Source organism: Numida meleagris, chromosome 5 (genome assembly GCF_002078875.1).
Source record: "Numida meleagris isolate 19003 breed g44 Domestic line chromosome 5, NumMel1.0, whole genome shotgun sequence".
NCBI classification, from domain to species: domain Eukaryota; kingdom Metazoa; phylum Chordata; class Aves; order Galliformes; family Numididae; genus Numida; species Numida meleagris.
This window is the reverse complement of record NC_034413.1, coordinates 68,928,619-68,936,784: the sequence shown is the minus strand read 5'-3', so window position 1 is coordinate 68,936,784 and position 8,166 is coordinate 68,928,619. Positions and strand designations below refer to the sequence as shown.

The following is an 8,166-nucleotide window of genomic DNA, read 5'->3' as shown; positions in this document are numbered from 1 at the left end:
CCTTTCCTTTCCTTTCCTTTCCTTTCCTTTCCTTTCCTTTCCTTTCCTTTCCTTTCCTTTCCTTTCCTTTCCTTTCCTTTCCTTTCCTTTCCTTTTTTCTTTTTTCTTTTTTCTTCTCTTCCCTTTCCTTCTCTTTTCTTCTCTTTTCTTTTTCAATCTGTAGTCTTCTGTCTCTCAATAAATGTGCTACATGAGGAAGGACACCCAGCTTCTGGGACGCAGGGGCCCTGCAGCTCTCTCCCAGGCAGTCAGGGTGCAGAATTTCATTTCCCACCCACAGGCATTTCATGTCCTGATGCAAGAGGACGATCTCCACGCTCCTCAGTCAACACGGCTTAAAACTGCATTCCCCAAATCTGTTTGCTCATCACTTTTGTCCTCCTTGAGCATGCCCAAGTGAAAAAATAGAGTATTCCCCAGGATAAGATTTGTCTTATTTGACTTCTGGTGTCTACAACACAGAGTTCTACAGTGAAGGTAATCACCCCATGGCCCTCCATGTCAGGAGAAGAAACTGGCAAAGTGCTTCCCAGCAGCTTCTGCTGAGGTTTCTTCTCGTCCTCCCAAGGACGAAGCTGCAGTGTGCAGAGATAGGTTCAGGTTTTTGCTTTCTTATCTGAAAGAAGGTTTGCAGGAAGGCTCTGATCTGGTCTCTTGAACTGATCAGTGTATGAACCGGAATGATTTAGTTGAGTGTATAGGCAGAACAATAATTTGGAGTAGTGTTGTCTTGATCCAGGAGCCAGTTGCTGTATGTTGGGGCCTTTCCACAAAAAACAGTGAGTGCAATACTCCATCACCATGTATTTGTAGCTTTTCACCACAGATGCTACCAGAATGCTTCGATAAGAGATGTTCAACAAAGAACTTCTTGCAGATGTCATTTCCAATATGCTGCAAAAAGTGCATCACCTTAGGATGAGCAGCAGAAACCCAAGCTGAGACAAAATTAATTACCCGCTTGCAGTGCCAAAACTTTCTGGATGTGATTTGGCCTTTTGTTCTTGGAGATCATGAATGAGGTGAATCCCTTTGCCATTACAGGCACATCACCTTCGTATGCGGCGTTATTTCCTTCAGGGCAGCCAGGTTTCTTTGTTAATTTCCAGTTTATAACATTGTTTGTTACTTTGATTCTGTGGTAAAAATGGAGCAAACACATTGCAGGCAAAAATGCCTACGTAATGCTTGTCAGGGTGCCAGTGCTCCTCACAGGTTTGTCCATTTGTCATAATTGCCTTCCTTAATACGTATCAGCACTTAGAGTCGTGTTCGCTTTCATGCTTTGTTCAAAGCTGTAGCACGACAATAACTACAATGGCATATAAATACTTTATAGGACATCTATTGTCAACTATTTATCATTTATAACATGCAGCAAAAGCATTATAAAACATTTACTACTCATTTGTAGATAGTGTTTTGTTGCTCATGCCATGCATTCAGAATACAGCATTGATCTCTGACTCCTTGTCAGGTTAAAAAAAAATAAGGAAAATAGATAAACTGGCAGAAAAGTTAAGCTGGGAGATTGAGAGAGCAGAAAGCCCACTATGACTGCACAGCATCATGGGGCACTGCTGCTGTGGGACCATGCTGGGACTTGGAGGCAGAACTCAGGTGCTGCATGGTCAGAGGAGACAAATATCATTCTACTGCTTTTTGCTTATTTGCATTGCAGCTGTTTCTTATTCCCTGTGTGAGAAGTGGTGCCAGAGCACTTCCTCTTCTCCTCCTATTATAATTTTTTCATTACAGCTTAAACATTTTCAGTTTTAAAAGAAAAAGATAATTTCCTTGATCTGATTTCTGATGCATTTTGTTCAGTATTATGTAGCCACATTTTTTTCTGTAGAAAATTTGATACATTACTTTAAGTTAACTACATACAAGAGAATACTAAATAAATTCACTTTATGTGCTTCCCTAATTAGTTTTCAGTCATGTAATTCTCTTCAATATAGAGTTGAGAAATCCCCAAGTCTACCTTGATGTAGTTAGTGTCACATACACTGATCATGTGAAATTGAATTTGAATTTACTACTAATATTTAAACACAAAAGCTGACTTGAACCATATTTCCCCATTGGATAGAGATGTCACTGCTCTCTGTAATGAGTAGCATTATGTTGAATACTTAAACCAAGAACAACCAAGTTACAGGAACAGGACATTAATCTTAGAGAAATGTTGAATTTCGTGCTTTCAACCATACAGTGCCTTAGCATTACCGCTTACACTTTAATTACTAGAGACAAGTATTTTGCAATATGTACTGCTTGAGTATTTTTTTATAAAGATGAAGTGGGAATTTAGATACTACCAGGATCTCTTGGATAATGGAATAGACTGCCTCCGTGCACAAAACTAAATTATTTGCTGCCTGCTGTTGGATGCTCAAAGTCTTAACAAGTATCCGTACAGATCTCTCTTGCTTTGCTGCTAGAACTCAACCATATCTTGGGATGGATGTGGTAAGAACTCTAGAGATGACATCAGGAACCATTTGCAAAGACCCAGATGAAATCCAGCTTTTTCTGGAGCTTGTTTTCTGCAGGCTCCATGGGTGCTGTGGTTGGAGAGATGGGATGGGTACTGCTGGTGATAGCAGTGGTGGCCTCCTTCATGTTGCTGCTTGATTAAATCCTTATCTGGATGTCTACAAATGGATGAATTTAGAGTACTGTGCAGTACAGACTTGGTTCAGGTAGCAGAGGGTGATTGCCGAGTACCTCAAATAGAAAGGTATAGGGGAAAAAAATGATCATAGAACTGCTGAAGAAGATGAATCAGGAGAAGATAGAACAGGATAAGGCAGAACTTGGAAGCTTTGCTGTTGAGCCTCTCTGAAAATATTTAGGAGAACAGTAGATGAAATCTAATGCTTCATGCTATGCCTTGACGGGAGGATTACCTCCAAAAGATGGCCAGTCAGAATGCAACCAAACCCAAGCCAGTTGTCATGGCATAACAAGGCCCATAGCAAGACCAATCAGTGTTAATCTCTGGGATCATGCCCTGGCTGCAGGGCAGGGATAGGGGCTGTGGCCCCTCCAGGCGTTGGGTCCATCCCAAGTGCAGATCAGAAAGGCAACAAGCAAATGGCTCCATGTCTCGTGAGCCTTGCTTCAGCAGAGGATAAATGAAGGAGCTGGATGGGTGGGCTGCTATGAGGATCTGTAGACTTTTCTCCCTACAGTGATCAAACAGGAGAAAAAAAAACAAAGACATAGAGGAAATCCCTGAAGAACTCTAAAACAGAATAGAAAACTTTCCATTGTGTGTACAAAGGGATAGTCCAGAGATGGGCTGATTTATTTTTTTTTCCGTAAGATGCCTTTAGAAAATCAGAGTATGCATTTATGCATATAAAATGTACAAGGTACTGCACTGCGTGTGCATCTTTTGATCATTGTCAGAAACATGTAGGCAAGCAAATTTCTTTTTACCACGAGGCTGTGAAGAGGATACTTCCCTTCTCTAAACTTCCAGCTACAGGCTGGTGTTGGGTGAATTGAGAGAGGGGTTAACTCCTTGCTTAAGAATCATACGCAGAACATCCCAGTGCCCATCCCAGGAGCTGGCTCTCCTCTTGCTGTGCTCTGGTGCAGCCAAACCGGGGCTGAGGTGCACCAAAAAGCTCAGGATTTTCACAGGGTGTGATAGCCCAAATCCCCCAAACTGGTTCCGCTCTTAATGTCATTACCAGATTAATGGGCACTCATACGGTAGGTAGAACTAATTAGGAAGGTAATTATTCCTTCAGTTATAGCTAGGAGAATGAGACAATGTACAGAGTGGCTGAGGAGTGATGATTTTGAGGAAGTAATACCCAGATATAGAGATATACAGAGGCTTACTGATAACAGACCCCAGTAAATTGACAATGGACTTTTGTGTGGTTTTCCAGCCACTTCTCTGTCCTTTCTACAAGTGTGTTCAGAACATTTACGTTCTCATTCCTCCCCACACACTCTCTCCTGGATTTCTTCTTTGTTTTCAGTCTGGACCTCACATTCCTGGATTTTGGAGACCAAACATTGCTTCCATTTTTTTCTTTCATCCTAGGGTCGAATGCGGAGTGGTGATTTTCTTTTTTTTTTTTTCCCTTAAAAAAAGAATGCACTGTGATAAATTTGTTTCTACATGCATTGGGTTTACTTTTATATTTAAAGATGTTAAAGATGTTATTTACAAGCTAATTTACTGAACCTGCATAAGATTAATAGCACAGTCTCTGCATGACGAATCATTAGGAAGTGATAAAAAGCAACAGTTAAGCAAGTGGATTGTGACACACTCATGGAAATCTCTGCTATATATTAATGTTTATTTCATTGCACTTTGTTGCAGTCATTCAAGTAATAACAGCTCTTGTCACATACCTTTTTTTTAAGGTAGGAATTTGTTTGAAACTGGGTACTAAAAGCAACCTAGGTATTTTCTGAAGAGTTCCATCTCTCTGTGTTAGAGCTGTGTGATTGACATCATGGATAACCCACAAAGCTAGGTGAGGAAGTTGCCTTCTGCAGTCTTTGAATGGAGGAACATCTCATGCTCCTGTTTTCTCAGCAGCAGTGGTGCTGTGGTTTCTGCAGGAGGAGGATTACACTGCATCTGGTGAAGGAAATTAAGGATTAACATGTGCATTATGTAGGAGAAACACTACAGGAAAACTGTCATTTGTATTTTACAAGGAAATAATCCTTTAAGTCTCTTAGGGCTGAAATAGCTCCTTAGTTTTTCTCTTTTCCCCTGCCTCTTGGAATACCCTGTGAATTCTTATGTCAAAATGACTAAGAACCAAAACAAAGATCAGAAGAATCTGGACTCTTTAAGAGAAAAGCTGTGCTAGAAAAGAGATTGAGTGAAACAAAGCCACGTTGTTGGACACTTCTGGAGATTTCAGTGGGTCACGCTCCGGGTGTTGGATACAGTCTAGAAATGGCCAATTGCCTATTCCTATACCGTGGTGAAAAAGTGCAGTAATAACCCACAGAAAAGCTGTATCTGTTGCAAAAAAATAAAACAAAATACAACAAAACAAAACAAAACAAACAAAACCAAGCAAACAAACAAACAAACAAAAAAAAATGGAAGAAACACGTTAATGGCCTACATGCTCTGTCTATAATTTTGAACATTAATGTTTTCCAGGAGGAGCCTCTCTTGGAGGTCAGGAAACAGTTTGGAGGCAGATGTGCTGAAATACCCCCTCCTGCCACTCTTTTTAGCTCCTGTAGCTGTTTCCTATTTCCAAAGCAACAGAAGCACCCCAGTAGCTATTGCCATCTGTGTAGATTAAGGATTTTTGAAACTGCAGCCATTGAGTGAAAAGAGGAACCATGGAATGGTTAAATTGGAAGGTACCTGTGTTTTACCCCTGTGGTGGGCTGGCTGCCCCCCACCTACTCATGTTGCCCAGGGCCCATCCATGGCCTTGGACACCTCCAGAGATGGGGCACCCACAGCTGTGGGTGGTGCCAGGGCCTGAACAATCCCAACTGTCTCGGTTTGGAGAGGGTCTCCTGCTCTCTGAGAATGCTCGTAGCATACCCTGTCCATGTCTTTCTTGAGCTGGAGGCCCCAGAGCTGGTATGCAGCTCTCAGGTGGGGTCTCACAAGGTCAGAGGAGGCCCCTTGACGTGCTTGCCACACTTCTTTTGATTCAGCCCATGGGGTCATTTGCTGACTTTTTCCAAACGGGACGTGACACTGCGGAATATCATCATCACGTGTGAAAGCTGTCATCTCTCCATTCAGTTTTTGGCTAAGCTAAGTGCATCTTTAAGCATTCAATTTTATATTTTTTAGAAAACTCTACATTAATATCTATTTAAAAAAAAAAAAAAAAGATTTTAAATGAATTCCTTGGAGTCTGATTTCCAGCCTACCAAGAAACAGTTAAATGACTGAATCTCAAAGGTCTGAGTACTCCTACAAACAACAGTCACAGGGAGGAAAATTAACGGTTTTCTGTTAATGACTCATATTAGTCCTCTTTGGTGGTCCAAAGCGATGGGTTATATATATGTATATATTTATTTTTTTATTTTTTTTCCCATTTCTTCCATATGCCTGTCATGGGGCTGCTTTTCTGATTGCTAGTTTTGTTGTTAAAAATGTCACTCTCTTTATTCGCCCTCCTCCCCATAGAATCTTTAAAACTAAATGCAGGAAAAGTGGAATATACCTGTCATTTAGACCAGCTAGAACAAAGGTTGATAGAAAATACATTCCTAGTTTGAAGAGGCTTCCCTGCTGATTTTGTTTATCAGAAAATGGCAAGTTTTGTTCCTAATGGACTGAAATTTAAATAAAATCTGACTCTGGAAATAAAAGCAGCCCTTATGACAAAATAAAATTATATATTTTATAGGAGAAATTGAATTAAAATGCTAGTTTCCTTTGGTTAAATTCTTTTACATAAGGAAATGAATAAACGAGAGAGAGTGAAATAGAATGAGATAGAAAGCTGATTGTTGAAGTAAGCTTTTTAAAAATCAATAATCTCTTGTAATTTATATTTTCGAAAAAACTTTGAACAGACTTCCATACAATATGTTGAATTATAGCTACATTTCTATGTTTCCTTTCATTAGGAGTTGAACTAGGGGTTAAATAGTGTTTTTCTCCTGGGATTTCAGGTTCTTATTGGGCTGTGGCTTTGGACTACAACCTTCTGCAACAGAAAAAAAAAAAAAAAAACCTCTCCAGAACCTGAGTGAATTGAACAATTTTATTTATCAACATTTAACAAATATTTATTCCTTTTTTTAAAATCAGGCTGTTTTCTTTTGTAGAAAGGCAACTTATCTCCCAGGCTAGGTGGTGGAACCATGTCAGACCTAGGGAAGGTGATGGCTACCAGCCATCCACCTGCCTGTGGTCGTGCTTCGAGGGAGACATTAATGTGGATTCCAGTTGGTTAAGATTCGTGTTCAAAAAACTGATGACTAGAACTAAATTCAACCAACACATGCATAAGATAACTTGGTATGTTGCTGCACGCACCCACAGGGGTTTTGTCCATCTAACATTGGCACGGAGCACTCTGGGACATCCTTGCACATAAATGGATTGCCCAGTTTTATTTTTAACTCTTTGAAAAGTTTCCCTAAAATAAATGGCTTTTCTTTGGGGCAGGGAAAGAAAAACATAAATAGAAAAAGGAGCCTGCACTACACTATTAATTACATTTGAAGGGGAGGGGAGGGTTGTTTGAAGGTGTTGCAATAATCTTGAATGAGCATTCAGAGGCAGGTCACAACTCTCCTTTTGGGACTAATCTGCATATTTCCCATTGGAAGCAGGAAGCAAACCTGGACCAGAAGTAAAAATGTCATAGGTAGCAGCAGTGGATTTTGCCACCCTTGCCTTTTCCGCACATCTCCTAGGTGATAGTGAGCGGAAGATAAAATCCTGGGTTATTGCAAATCGCAATTCAGATTTAAAACAACAAATCCCCAAAGAGTTTCTTGAAATTTCTTATGTCCCTAGGTTATTCTGACTCTATCAAGTGCAGTATTTTAATGCATTTGAGGGTGGCCCGAGAGCAACAGGATGGGGTTTCATGGCATGATGGGAAGTGCACGCTTTCTCCAAGCCTCAGTTTTCTTATCTGTAAAATGGCAGCAATACAACCTTTCTGTGATGAGAATGGCATCATCAATCCTGAGTGTCAGCAGGGATATAATTATTGTCTTCTTCAAACAGTGGCTGGGGAGATCTTTTAGCTGATGTTTTTAAAGTGCTTTGAAGATGAAAATATCTAAATATTCTTATTACTGTTATCATAATGGCTGTCCACAGTGATCACTGTGATTAGACAGCACCTTCCTGACATATCCCTAATGATGAAATATCTCATTGGCTGTGAAGGGCTGAAAGCAAATCCTCTGCTGCCCTCAGAAAACATATCTAAACCTGGTTTGGGATAAATTGCACTGTAGTGCAGGGGCTGGTCGTGCCAGGCTGCCCTAGCCTTGCTTTCCATGGAGCTGTTTTGGAGGATGGAAATCCCTGGTCTCTGCCTTTTTTTTCTCCTTCTTCTCTTTCCTTCTTCTCTTTCCTTCTTCTCTTTCCTTCTTCTCCTTCCTCCTTCCTTCCTTCCTTCCTTCCTTCCTTCCTTCCTTCCTTCCTTCCTTCCTTCCTTCCTTCCTTCC

General features: G+C 40.6%; 1 long non-coding RNA gene across 2 annotated transcripts in view; it reads left to right on the top strand.

Moving 5' to 3' along the window:
• Positions 1-8,166, top strand: part of LOC110400467 — a 485,666-nt gene that overhangs the window by 311,878 nt on the left and 165,622 nt on the right. The window lies entirely within an intron of this gene.